Source organism: Rhinolophus sinicus, chromosome 8 (assembly GCF_057876585.1).
Source record: "Rhinolophus sinicus isolate RSI-liver-muscle chromosome 8, RSI-T2T, whole genome shotgun sequence".
NCBI lineage: Eukaryota > Metazoa > Chordata > Mammalia > Chiroptera > Rhinolophidae > Rhinolophus > Rhinolophus sinicus.
The window spans coordinates 58,718,406-58,733,283 of NC_142508.1; the positions used below are offsets into that span (position 1 = coordinate 58,718,406).

Consider the following 14,878-nt stretch of genomic DNA (forward strand, 5'->3'; position numbering starts at 1 on the left):
TCTGTGAACCTTTTCCCTAATGAATGAATTTCTTCTTGGTCCAAGTCCTATCCTATGCTAGAATCTGGGGAGTCAGGGGTGACCAAAAAAGGTAATGGGAGGTGTACCACACTCTCTGATGAGATGGATGGGCATTGAACAAAATATTCCAAGCACGTATTTGCAAGAGATCTCCGTGCAGTTAAGAGAGGTACAGAATGTCAGGTAAACAAGACAAGGGAGCCTAAAAGGACCTGGGACGTGGGAGCTGAAGGTGACTAATCTATCAGTGCCAGTGATGGTTTAGAACAAAACAAAGGTCCTAAGTCTGAAATGGGTCTCACAGGGCTAAAGTCAAGGCCTTCTGGCCAGCTATGTTTCTCCTGGAGGCTCTTAAGGAGAATCTAGTTCCTTATCTTTTCCAGTGGTTGCCCCCATTCCTTGGTTTGTGGCTCCCAGCTAGTAATTGCATCCCACCTTGGCTTCCTCGTCACGTCTCCTCCTCTGACTCGCCTGCCTTCTCCTCTCCTTGATAAGGACCCTTAGATTTCACTGGCACCACCTAGAGAATCCACGGTAATCTTCCTTAATCTATTCTCAAGGTCCTTAATTTACTCACATCTGCAAAGTCGCTTTCGCCATGTAAGGTAACATATTCACAGGTTCCAGGGGTTAGACATCCCTCCAGGATGCAGACATCCGTGAGGAGGCCATTATTCTGCTTACCACATGGAGTAGAAGAGTTGAGAAAAAGGCATCAGGACAATACAGTATTCAGAAGACTTCTTGAGGGAGACTAGGCGGGAAGCAGGTGTAGTGAGCAGCAAGGACACGCCATTCACAGAGAGTGTCTTATGGAAAGGTCCAGAGGTGGGAAGAGAGTTGTCAGCCTGGAACCAGAACAGTTCTGGGGAGGTATTGGGGGGAGACAGAAAGTGAGAACAGCTGAGCTCAAAGCAGCTGGCAGTGGCTAACGCATGAAAGATATGACTACGTTCTGAGAAGACTGAGGAAAGATTTAGGTAAGGAAGGGGTGGCTCCACATCTATGCTTTAGAAGGTGACTTTGGTGGTTCTCTGGGGAATCAGATTACAGGGCAAGAATGAATTCTGGGTGGCCATGGCGAGGAGAGGGAAGAGACGATGGTGGCTTGCCTAGGATGGCAGACTCAGAGTCAGAAGATATTTAAGAGGTGGAGTCCACTGAGATGGGTAACAGGACACTGGGTGGCTGAAGGTGGGGTGTCGGGGTGACCACGAGGCTTCTGGTGTGAACACCTGGTTGACTGGTAATTCCTGCATCAAGGCAGGAAGCTTTAAGGGAACAGAAGATGTGTGGTGAGAGTTCATGAATAAAGTTTGGGACCTCGCTTGAAATACCTACTTGACATTCACAAGTTGAGCTGTTGAGTAGGCATATTGATACAGCATGAAAGTCAAGTCTAGACCTGTTTTACCAACATTTACTCAGGCAATACGACATGCCATAAGGAGATATGATTTGGAAGCAAAGGTTTACCTGAGCGTGTTTTTCCAGAAAGTCTCTGTGACTGGATCAAGCCATCTAAATCCTCAGAGTCTCAATTTCCTCGTCTTTAAAATTGGTAATAAAATTTCTTGTCCTGCTAATAATAGCAGATTGTTCTGTGAATCAAATTATAAAATATAAAGTGCTTTGTAGCCTTTAAATGTTTTATAAATGTTATTTTTATGCTTTTTAATAGGAATAATTGGTATTAGGATACCTAAATTATGAGAAGCGTATTACTATTATTGATTATAAAATAATCTTAATCACATTTAATAGTATTTCCACATGGACTTCTCTCTACATGGACTAAAGAATGCCATTTCCCAAATCTTCTGAGAGCCCATATTTTAATCTTTGCTTGTTTCTGTGGACAGAGCTGGTCCTGGCCAAAACTGGTAGGAAAGTGGGGGAGGTTGAGGGGGTGGGTAGGGGTCCTATGATGATGTGGAGGGGGCACAGGTGACAGGAGATGGCTCAGAGGAGAGGAGGTGACGAGAATATTCTTTGAATGTCTACTATCTGTGTGCATCTCACAACTGTCTTACAAGATGGGTGTGCTCTTCCCATTTAGCTGTTAAGGAAGCAGACTTTTTAGGGAATTAATTGACCTTGTCAAGACCACGCAGCTGGGGAGTAGAGGAGCCAGTCAGCATGTGGTGGCAGCTCTCCCACCAGACCCAGGAGGAACTTTGCTGCCTTTGTGTCCCCCTCGCACCCCCTCGGAGGTGCTCACCGAGCTGGCACCATTCTGGTTTAAAAAGAGGAATCTGACTGATATTCACTGGAGTTTGGAGTTTTGACATAGCTGTGCGTTTTTCATCCCCTAGCAGTGCTTCTTGAACATGGAAACTCTCTTTTGTTGTTGTTTTTTTAATAACCAGAAGTTTCTAGTAGGTATACGATACAGATTTTTAAAACCGAACTCAATGACCCCGCTCAGGATCATTGCTATTACAAAAACAAACTCAGAAATGGCAATGGCTCCCTTTGGCAGTATTTCAGGTGGAAAGTCTAGAGGAGCAATTAATGGTGTGCTTTCTGAAGTCTAAGGGAGCACTCTCTGATCTGGCTCCTGACTCCACTGGCTCATAATTCTTGCTGAGGCTGGAGCTCTTCTCGGGAAGGCACGTTTCCAAGTCCTGCATCTGGCCCTGCTCTAAGTCTTGGTGAGCACAATGCAACCCAAGTTCAGTAGCCTGCCAGGATACAGAGTCATAGTTCCCATTTGCTTTCTTTCCTCAGAAAAACAATTCAATGGCTGGAGTTGAAAAAAAATGTAGCAGACACATGCATTTTCATTTGTAGTATCAAAGTCTGGGAGACATGCCCTTCTAGAGCAATTAGGCTTCTTACTCTTTTACTTCAATCTCCGGTAATATCTTACACCTTGACATGCTTTCTGATGTGACATTTTCCTGTGTAGATGCAAGGTAAAACGCTGACACTCCCTTTGCATTTAAGCGGAAGTTGTGACAGCAGCACTTGCAGCTTCGGAAGATAGAGGAAAATAAGTCATTTTGTATGATTTATTCCCAAAGCCCATCATAACAAAAAAGCCCCTGATAATTCAAGTTCATATTAAATTTCTGCCATCCAGAGAAAGAACAATTTTGGCAAATAAGTGCTCATTAAAATTTATTTAGAGGGAATAGCTTCCATTAGGGTGTTTCATTATTTAAGAAGAAAATAAAAGCCTAATACATAATGCTCACACCAACATGGCACTTCAGATAAATTACATTTGGATAAAGATGAGCGTGTTTGGTTTTGGAAGGCTGATTGATTCTAGCAGGTACTATAGTTGCATAATTGTAAGTCAGGTTCAAAGAAGTTGCTAAAAAACAAGGATGAGCCCATAGAAATCCATCAACCAGCTGTTAAAAAAATGATTCCATGCTGGTCTAAATTTTATTCCTTTTGGAACTGGGGTTTGGGGCTTCCACATCAGTGGAACAGGCCCATGTGCATTACTGGGAGTTTGTGGGTGGGTAAGGGGCCAGGCAGGTAGTATAATGCGTGAATAAGGATTAATGGGCATCTTGAAGAATATGAACTCTAAGTCAAGGCACCACATTCCATTATTTTTAAAGCAAAGGAAGGATGATTTAGGCCCGATTTGGGGTTTGGCCCACCAGTGACCAGCCGTGGAATTTAAGTAACCACACATCTCTCTTAACGAGCTTCATTTTCCACTCACAACTTTGGCTTGGTAACTTTCTATCATACAGCCTCACTGTCAGTTCTCAAGACGCCCATTTTCCGCATCAAGTCCCTTTGCCCAGGCACCTGAGATAATTTAGCTTTCTCGCTAAGTAAATTCCAATGTGTGTATACGGGTTTCCCCGTGTCAATAAGCAATCCTCAGACACCAGCTGGGTGTCCCAAAATTCAACTCAATTCTGACACCATCTACCCAGGGACAACATCAGACTCCACAGGTTAAGGGTTCAGTCCTATAAGACTGCTTTCACCCCCAATTTCAGATGCCAGACATAAGCCCAGGCTGTTTCCTGTCCTTGTGACTAACTGGCTATAAATCAGAGGTTCCCAGACCTCCCTCCTTGGGATCAACTGATTTGCTACAGCAGCTCATGGAACTCAGAGAAATATTTTGTTTACGAGATCACTGGTTTATTATAAAAGGAAGTAACTCAGGAACAGCCAGATGGGAGAGATGCACAGGGCAAGGTACGGGGACAGGGTGCGGAGCTTCCATGCCCTCTGCAGGGCACCGCTCTCCCAGCATCTGTGTTCACCAACCCCGAAGCTCTCCGAACCCTGTCCTTTTCGGTTTTTATAGAGGCTTCATTACGTAGTCGTGATTGATTAAATCGCCCTCCAGCTCCTCTCACCACCGCAGAGGTTGGGGGGACGTGTACTGGAAGTTCCAACCCTCTAATCACATAATTGGTTCCCTTTCCTTTGGTTACCTAAGGGCTTTCCAAAAGTCACCTCACTCACATAATAAAAAGACATCTTTATAGCTCTTATCACAGGAAATTCCAAGGGTTTTAGGAGCTGTTAGCCAGGAACAGGTTGGAGACCAAATACAGAGGTGCCAAAAAAATGTCTACACATTTTAAGAAAGGAAAACTGTACTAAAATTGTAATACTCAGTATATACCAATAACAAAAGATGGACACAAGTCACATCTGACTTCTGTAATGACAAGAGGTGATCAGAGTGGTTACCATCAGCATCCAGACACTACTGATTACGGCGAAGTCCGGCTTGAGCAACGGTGACCAAAGTGTTAACATCTCTTAAAATGTGAATACATTTTTTTGGGCTCCTGGGTATATGTGTCTTATTATAAATCACAATCTCACACTCTCTATCTCCCCATCCATGGCTCTTCAATGAGCTCCCTTTCTGCCTTCACAGCTTCCCCAAGTGGTGTCCTGTGCATGGTTATGCTGCCACGGTTACGCTTGTCTTTTTGTTGTCCCCTCTACGCCTGGAATCCAACATGTTTCACAAACCTCACTTTACTTAGCAGGGAGCACATGGGTATATCTACTTTTTTTTACCAACTGCAACTCCAGTTCCTTTTTCGCTCCCCAGGCCATACGACTGCACCCTGTTAGGGGCACAGGTAGGGGGCGCTCTGCACGATGACTCAAGTTTTGGGACCTGGGTCAGAGAAGCCCATTAACTGCTTCAGGCTTCAATTTCATCATCTACGGAATGTGCATGAAAAAACACCTCATAGGGAAATTTTGGAGATGAAGGGAAAAAATGTATAGGAAGAGGCAAGGAAGTTGGTATTGATTCAACATTCAGTTGAAGCAAGCAACATTTTTACGTGCTGCCCACTACGTGGTCCTTGTTCTCGGGAATGTGGTTGGCAGTCAATCAATGTTAACCGAGAATGACTCCACCAAAAAAAACCAAATATTTTCTTTATTCTAGGCATTAAATTAAATGCACCCAACTTTGTATATGATCAACATCCATTTGACATTCTAAGTGGGTTGCCTGCCATAGTTTAGAACTTTTGAACCACAAGGACCGAATCAGGTTATCTAACACAAAGAAGCATTTGGTAAAAGCTTCCAATGGATTTCCACTTTATGTCATTTAGCATATATTAGGAGCAAGTCTCATATATCCCATCCATCAAGTGATATCCAGGATGTTTACGATATGAAATATGTGCTTACCCAACTCAAATAGATAGTTATTAATAAGTTAAACATGGGTATCATTCTTTCATGTTATTTCCCAAGTTAACTAACTGCTCTCCAACTTGAACTTCAACGAGAATAATTGCCACAACTTGTAAGAACCTATAAGGTAAAATGAATTTTAGTTCTAGACAGACCACTAGTACTTTCCTTTTTCTTGTTCTACATTTTTTACAAACATCATTTATTGTATTTACTTGAGCAGCCTGATTCCTCAGGGAAACAAAATTGATTGCAAACTTTAGATATGCGCTCTTCGGAAACATCAAAATAAAGTGGGAAAGAGAAAATCAAACTATTCAATTTTTCCCATGATATTTCTGGAAAACTTGGAGCTCTAGGTCCCATGCTTCTAGTTGGCTTCTCTTTGTATTTACATGCTGCCACACTACTAAGGGTCCAATTTTGCATTCTCATGTTCTTTCACTGGAGTCAGGCTTGGGGAAAGTAATGAGGATATTCCAGGACATGTCCTGTAAGGAAGGTCAGTGACACATTTGTAGTCATGGAGACAGAAAATGCTTGGATCTTACAGAATATTCAGATACCCATATCTTCAGGTACCTAAACCCTCCTAACCAATATATGTTTAATTTTAATTTTAAAGCCTTAACTTTAGGACCCATATTAAGTTTTATTCTCAGATGAGAACCTCATTAAAGTCAAATGTTATTTATTTTATTCTTTGCAACGGGTATTTTTAATTCAAGTGTGGAACTTGACATTCATTCTTGTTAATGTTCAATTTAGTTCACTCGCTATGAATGCAGACACAATGGGGATTTAAAAGAACAGGAGACTCTATGTTTTTGTTTGTAATAAACTCTTATTTCTCTTTAATCCTGAGATTTTTCTCACACTATATCTTTGTTTTTTATGGCTGCGTGGTTAGAAAATATAGTTTTTGGCATTGTTATGCACAGAACTATAGAGAAAGCACAACTGGTATAACTTAGCAGTGGTCAAGTTGAACAAATGTTGTTTTCCCCCCACCAATTATGTATGCTTCAAATTCACTTAATGAGCAGAAAATTGAACAGGTTTATAGAGGCTGGAAATAAAGAAAGATTACCATTTCCTCAGAAAAAAAAAAAAAAACCCTCTATTTTTAAAATACATGAACAATCAGGACATTCAATTGAGATCCCATAAAGTCAATGCCAGATGGGTAAAAACTGTAGCAGACCCAATTTAACAAAACCTAAAAGTAGTTTTGTTACCAACAGGAACAAAGTAAACTGTTGGTATTTTAACTGCCAGCTAGGATAAAAGAAAACATAGAGGAAGATAACATAATATAGAGTCTCATTCACAATATCTAGCATGCAATAAAAATGTTACCCTATATGACAAGAACAAAAGCATTCAATGATAGATAAAATAGTCAATAGAAACAGACCTAGAGTTGGCAGGCAAGGGCTGCAGAAAACTGAATAATATATGAAATAAAAGACAAGACAAAATTTAAAAAGTAAAATTTATATTTCAATGCAGAACAGTGACCTATAAAAAAGAATCAAATTAATTCTGTAGAAATAAAATATAGTGTTTGAAACAAGCAACTCAGTGAATGGGTTAACTGCAGAATGAACACAATAGAAACAGAATTACTAAATTTGAAGAACTATCAAAGCAAAGGTCAATGTACATGAAGCATGAGGAGCAAAGAAAAACAACAGAAAACCCAGAAATGAGCAAAAAGGAGAAGTGGGACATTGTCAACAAGTCTAATATATGTGTCATTGGAAAACCAGAAAGAAAGGAGAAAAGATGTACAGAAATTATATTTGAAGAAATAAAAGCCGAGACTTTTCCAAATCTGGTGACAGACATTACTTCATTAATCAAGAACCTTAATTAACACCAAGCCAAATAATTACAGAGCCAGCTACATTATATTTAAACTGCCAAACACAAAAGATAAACAGAAAATCTTAACAGCAGTTGAGCTAGGTGTGCAGTTTGTTGTTGCTGTGGTTACTTTCTGTCCCATGGGGGAGGAGGATCTGGGTGGGGATTTATGCCTCCAGTACCACCCTGTCCTCCATCTTTCTTTAAGTACCCAGTGATGGCCATGAAGAATCATCTGTGAGTCGGTACAAGCTCCCTTTGTGTCTGAATCTCTCAGGGGTTCTATAGTCTTACTCTACCCTACACCTGATCTTTAGCAAGTTGTTAAAAATTTTAGATGAAATATTACCCACTTGTTTGGCTTATATGGCTTGGTTTGGTGAAAAATAAATAGAATGATCTCCTAATTCAGGGCAAAGTTCTATTTGTAGCAAGACACTCTCTGATTCTGGGAAGCCCATCCTATGATAGGGGAAGGAATATTTGTCCAACCTTGGCTATGGGTTTTGTTCTCTTGGTCTAAACTCACTCTCTGCACCCAGCCCCAATGCTAGGCAACTACTATATGTGGATGATTCTTTTTCGGCGGGGGGGGGGGGGGGGGGGGGGGGAAGGGCTGTGGCTCTCAGCCGTAGATAAATTCCTAAAACTAGGTATTTGTTTTATGATTTATCAACTCTTATACTCTTTAACTGTGGTAATCCATTAAGTTCCCTATGGAACTTTCAAATCTGTGGATGCAAGCAGAACAGGAACCATCCTAGACCCCAAACAGGTACATGTGCTTTCCATATAAATAGCCCCAATCACAATTCACACGGGCTGAAGCATGACAACTGATCCTCCTGAGGGAAGTGCACTTGTAAGACTTACTTCGAGGTCCAAACTTCAGAATAATTAATTTTAAAATAATCAAAAGGGGGAAAGTAGTTATCATGGGGGAGGAGGGATCTGTTTCACCACATCACCACAACTTGTTGGTAATGCAATAGTCTTACCCCAGTTTTGCTTTTATAAAGATTCCAGGTTTTTCTCAGGAACCCACCTTCCTTGTGATGGTGAGGTTCTTCATTTAAGCCTATCATGGTATTAATTCTCCTTGCCAGGGACTGAGTAGGTACAGAAATGGGAAAAATTATGACCATGGGGGGAAGGGAAGGTGGGAGGGAGGGAGGGAGTGTGTGTGTGTGTGTGTGTGTGTGTGTGTGTGTGTGTGTAGAAGAGGACTACTGGTGGTTTGCTAGCTAAGATGTCTTTGATTTTTTTTTTGAGGAGCACTGTGAAAGTAGTCCTTTTTTCACTGGATTTTGTTGGGTCTCTATGTGACACTAGGACAGTGACAACCAATCTATGTTCTAGCAGAGTAGCAAGAGAGAAAGTGCCTAGCTCCTTGATGATTTTTTTTCCCTAAAGATTTTATTGGGGAAGGGGCACAGGACTGTATTGGGGAACAGTGTGTACTTCCAGGCCTTTTTTTCAAGTCAAGTTGTTGTCCTTTCAATCTTAGTTGTGGAGGGTGCCATTCAGCTTCAAGTTGTTGTCCTTTCAGTCTTAGTTGTGGAGGGCGCAGCTCAGCTCCAGGTCCAGTTACCATTTTCTAGTTGCAGGGGCACAGCCCACCATCCCTTACGGGAGTCGAACCGCCAACCTTGTGGTTGACAGGATGCGCTCCAACCAACTGAGCCATTCGGGAGCTCAGTGGCAGCTCAGCTCAAGGTGCCATGTTCAATCTTAGTTGCAGGGGGCGCTGCCCACCATCCTTTGTGGGACTCGAGGAATTGAACTGGTAATCTTGTGGTTGAGAGCCCGGGCTCCAACCAACAACTGAGCCATCCTGGAGGCAGCTCAGCTCAAGGTGCTGTGTTCAATCTTAGTTGCAGAGGGCGGAGCCTACCATCCCTTGAGGGACTCGAGGAGTTGAACTGGCAACCTTGTGGCTGAGAGCCCACTGACCCATGTGGGAATCGAACCGGCAGCCTTTGGAGTTAGGAGCATGGAGCTCTAACCGCCTGAGCCATCGGGCCGGCCCCTTGATGATGTTTTTGAAGAACTGAAACACAAATAAAGCAGTCATATAAATAACTAAGCAATATAAGTTGCTAAATACTTAAATGATAGTACAGATAAAAGTATGTACCAACATTCTAATTGAATTTTAATTAATAAATACCCCATTTCCTCTTTATAGTAAAATGAAAATATATTCTCAGTGGAAAAGATACATTTAATTCAAAAGTATATTTACTTAAACATGGACCTTGCTCTTTATTACAATCTCCTTGTGCTGGATCCAGTATCTTTCCTTCCTCAGAGGTAACTACTAACCATTATTGGATACGTATTTTCATGCCTTTACATTGCATTTAAGTACCTATATACGTTTATACATGCACAGAGAATTTTATTTTACAAATGAAATCATAATATATATGTGTCTTCAAAGTGATTTTTCCCCTTAATTTTAATGTCTTTGGGTTATATTTCCAAGTTACCACATACAATGTATATTTACGTACATACAAAAGCAAGTCAGAAAAACTCGTAAAAGAGAACTTGCTGCATTAGTGGCTATACCTGTTTAAATTTTGGCTGATATTACCAGATTGCTATCAGCTTTAGCAAGTTATGCTCTCACCAAAAATGTATGAGAAAGCAATTTTATACTTTCTGGAGAACTTTTTGGAGGGCAAAAAACAACCAAACTAATAACTTGTTTTGTGATGGGTATCAGATTTTACATTTTTATACCCTTTGACACAGCAATTCCACCTCTAAAACTTAATCCTACAGAAATAATTACACAGGTGGATGAAGATATATCTTAAGGATGGCAGATGCAGCAATAGTTATAATCTTGAAGAATTGGAGACCACTAAATGTCTGGCAAAAGGCAATTTGCTAAATGAATTATGATATGAGGGACTATATGCTCAAGAAGAGACATTTAATATGTCAAATAACCACCCAGCTCAGGGAATATATGTTCAAAGATCATAAACCCTAAAATCTAATGTTCTTAGTTCCAGCTGTCTTTGGACAGCTCCATAAACAGTTACCCCACGGGTAAGGGTTGTTAAGCTCTAGCAAATGAGGCAATGGAATATAGGATTTTAAACGTCTATTCTAAAGTGTTTTACTGTAATTTTTTTAAAAAGACAAAAAATACACAAAAACTTTGGACCTCAGATTTAAAAGATGAGTATCAAAAGAAACCAATAGAAATTAGGAAGAAAAATTAAATCAGAAGAAAGCTATTAAAATTTAAAGTAGAAGTAAAAGCAGAAACGTTTGAAAGGATACATGGAATTATAACAGATACTTCCAATATCCATTCCTGTCTTCTCATTTACTAATAGAACTTAGATTTTTTTAACTGTTTTTCAGATGGACATTTACTCCAGGTGCTCCTAGCACTCCCTTGCCTCATGCTGTGGCTCTATGACTACCTTCTGGTAGATGGTATGCAAAGAAAAGTATGGTCAGGAACTTCTGGGCAGGCTACTAAGGGGGGTTAAATTATTGGTGAAGTGATCCTTTTATCTTTCCCTCCTACCTGTTGCTGGACAGAAACACCACTCTCATCATTAGCTCTCTAACAGTTATTCTGAATTTTAAAGATCACAAAGATGGAAGCCAGGCCTTGGGAACCAGAGCATGAAGACTAACTTTGGGTCCCTGCTGATGGCAGGGTGCTGACATCCAGTCCCGGTCTGTACACCTCTGGGCCTCTTTTACATGAGACAGAAATGAAGTTTTTGGCTTGTTTAAGACACTGTTTCTTAAATTTTTGTAATAGATTACATGTTCTCTGACACAAAATATACATTTTACTCTGTGAAAAGAATAAAAAAGGAAATCCCTGGCAAATCTGTCAGAGAGAGAGAGAGAGAGAGAGAGAGAGAGAGAGAGAGAGAGAGAGAATGCATAATGTTTATCAGATATAATCTTCAACCACAGAAAAGTTTAAGGGTTTATATTAAAGCATCTTGTACAAACTCATGACGATAAATTTGGAAACTCTGTGAGAAATGGATAACTTGTTATCAAAACATAAAATATCCCATTTGACCCAAAATGATATAGAAAATTTGAACAGACCAATAACCAGAACCAAATTTGGTGGCAGGCTTGGATGGTTTTACTGCTGAGTTTCAACTGAATTCATACATCATGCAATTCCTATGTTAAATAATTCCTGCTTTAAATAATTCCAGCCCACAGGAAAAGATGAAAGACCCTTAATTCAATGTATAAAGTATTGGAAAAATAGTATACGAGAAAAAAAAAAGATGAATTCCAATTACAAATATAGAAGCAAATATTTCAAATAAACTATTATAAGTCTGACTACAGCTATCCATTTATAAAATTATAATATAAATAAATGGGATTAATTTCAGTAAAGCAAGGACTTCAGAAATAGGAACTTTATCAACTTATTCCATTATAACAACAAACTAATGGATATCAATAGATGTTGAAAAACTATTCAATAAAATGTAGAGCTATTATGAATAACTACAATGAGAGCAGGATTAGAAAGAAGCTATTTAAGCAAATGCTATTTACTAAAGATAGCAAACACTATTTTAAAGGGTAAATATTAAGGCCAGTTGCCATTAAAAACTGGAATCAGTACTAATCACTTCACATATTTATGCATTTAATCTTCACATCAGCCCTTGGAGGAAGAATCTATTAACATCCCCATTTTAAAGATGGAAAAAATGAGGCAGAAATTGTTTAAGATAACTTAGGCAAGCTAGTTAGCAGTGAGCCAGGATTTGCATTCAGGCAATCTGGTTCCAGAATTGTTTCTTACCTGCATCCAATCCCTTTTATTTGGTCTTCCGCGCACTCAGGCCGTGCAGCATAATGATGCGAGGTCGAAGATAAGCTTGCCTCTGTTGACCGGGCCTACCTCGTCCTTCTGAATTAGCTTCTCCACGCAGCCTGTGAGCGGTGTGAAGCGCACATGCGTCAGGTCCGACCTGCGTTACTGCTTCCCCAACATGGGACTATTGACGATGCAGGAGGGCTTCTCCAGCGTGATGGCCTTGGCCTCGGGGGTCAGTGACAGTATCCAGAGGTTAGACGGCGCTTTGTCCTGGTCCCTGCTTGCAAGTTGGGCGTCATTTGGGCCATGCCCTGAGGCAGCCTTGGGTGTGAGGGGTTGAGGGCGTGGTTCGCGATGCATGCCTTTTTCTCCTGGAAGCCCTGCACCTGTTCCTGCGCCAAGGTCTCTGCAGCAGTTTCTGCTCCTCATGCCCTGCGCCCCGCTTCTGCTTGTGGGATTTCATCTGCCGGGCTGTCTCCTTCTTCTGGTGCAAAATATACTCCAGGATGGCCTCACGCTCATACAGAAGCCATCTGGTGTGATGATGGGGTTGTGGCAGGACTACAGAGAGAGGCATAGCAGTCCAAAGCCTTGACAGCGACCCAGCTCAGCTGCATGTTCTGGATCCTGCAACCTGAGACCTTCGTGACCTCCTTGTCACGGTAAGTGTGTATGGCAGTTCTTTCCCTCCCCACCAGCCTCACAAACGACTCCTCATTCCTGTGTGGCTTTTTCAACCTTGCCCCTACACCAGAAAGTAACCAGAGAATTTTGTCATATTAAATTACCCAGCTCTGTTTTGATCGTTGTTTTCATGCTATTAATATATCTTTTTGCATCCTTTTACTCTTAACCTGCCTATTATTAATATTGAAAGTTGCTGTTTTGTGGATGACAGATAGTTCTTGCTTTGTATCTTGTTTGACAGTCTTTTACTTGTGGTGTTTAGAGAATTTACATTTGATGTTATTGATATGGTGAGATTTAAATCTGCCATCTTGCTACGGTAGTTGTTTTCAATTTGTCCCATCTATTCTTCCATCCTTTCCCCACTTTTCCTGCCTCCTTTTGGGTTAATAGAGATTTTCTTAATGTCATTTTTCTGATAAGCTCACCGTATATCCAGATCAACACACTCTAGTCCTTACAAAAGATTTGTTTCTCCAAATGTGCAAACTATTTGCCTGGATAAAGTGAACTGCAAGAATTTCCTGCAGATAGTAGTGAAGGTAATTATCAGGTTTGCAGTCTTATCGTTTTGCAGGAGGCTCTCGTAGAGCAAATAGTTAAGTTATGTTGTCTCAAGTCACCTCAGCTGTCAGCCCAAGGAGCTAACTTTAACTTATCCACACGGTAGGAGGATGGATCAATTATGGCATTGTTACACACTTGACTATTGTACAGGCCTGAAAATTAACGTAGCAGTACGAATTAACATGAAAATGAAGACTCTCAAAAACAATGAAAAAACAAGTTGTTAATGCATGCAGTACAGTATGAAACCATTCGTGTAAATTCAGAAACACATACGTCGTAAAACTACAAATAAAAACAGAGGAATGATTAAGGGAAATTTCAAAATAGTTCCTTGCCCCTTCCACAATATAATATAAAAGAAGGAGGTGATTAAAGAGTGTCACAGTGAGAGTTTTGCTAGTACTGCCCATTTATTAAGGTGAGTGGACTATTCACGGTTTTTCAGTTTATACTTGTTTAAACTCTGTATACATTATATATTTTTCATTTTAAAAAATATTCATTAATTCAAGAAAGCAAAATGCTAAACTTGTATAGAACTTAAAATATGCTCTCGCCCTTATCCCTCTTCTAATCAAGCATCACCTGGCATTTAGTCACCAGTAAAACAGGGCATTTTCAAATTGCCTCCACACTTCAGCCCTCAGTTTTATTCTGCAAGATAAAGAGAAACTGTTTTTATAACCACTAAAGTTCCTTACAGAAATAAAATGTTTTTATTTTATAACAATATTTGAAACCCTGCTCCCCCCCCAAAAAAAAAAAATCTTGAAATCAGAGTCTGTCATTACTCTATTTTGATCTTTCTTTGGATCAACAGCTAATGCAACATGAACAAGAAATGACATATTTACAATAAATGTTGTAGAAAAGAGGCATGTTGATGACATGATTATTAAGTTAAAAACCCCATGAAACTATAAACTATGAAAATTAAGAAGAGAATTTGATAAAGTAGTGAACTAAATATATAAAATGCTCAGTGTTCCTTATGTGATAAGTGCTAAGAAGAAAAAAGAAAGTCAGATGCTGGGTTAGAGATTGTCCATGAAGAAGCTACTTAGTTTAAAGTGATCAAAGAAGGTATCTCTGAAGAGATAACATTTCAGCAAGGCCTTGAATGATTAAATCTGTCTTGCCCTGAGATGGAGGATGAGTGTCAAATGCTAAACTTTAAGAAGGAGGTATTTGATTGAAAGGATCTCAAGGACACGTAACTGTTTTCAGGGAAAGGTT

General features: G+C 40.2%; 1 pseudogene across 1 annotated transcript in view; it reads right to left on the reverse strand.

Annotated features, from left to right (window-relative positions):
* Window positions 1-8,169: 8,169 nt before the first annotated feature.
* Window positions 8,170-14,878, reverse strand: part of LOC148757585 (nitric oxide synthase-interacting protein pseudogene) — a 39,453-nt pseudogene continuing 32,744 nt past the window's right edge. Inside the window, exons 2-3 of the transcript XR_016022246.1 lie at window positions 12,371-13,130; window positions 8,170-9,598 (exon numbers count right to left, since the gene is read on the reverse strand). The product of XR_016022246.1 is annotated as a nitric oxide synthase-interacting protein pseudogene (transcript). The remainder of the gene's footprint in view (window positions 9,599-12,370; window positions 13,131-14,878) is intronic.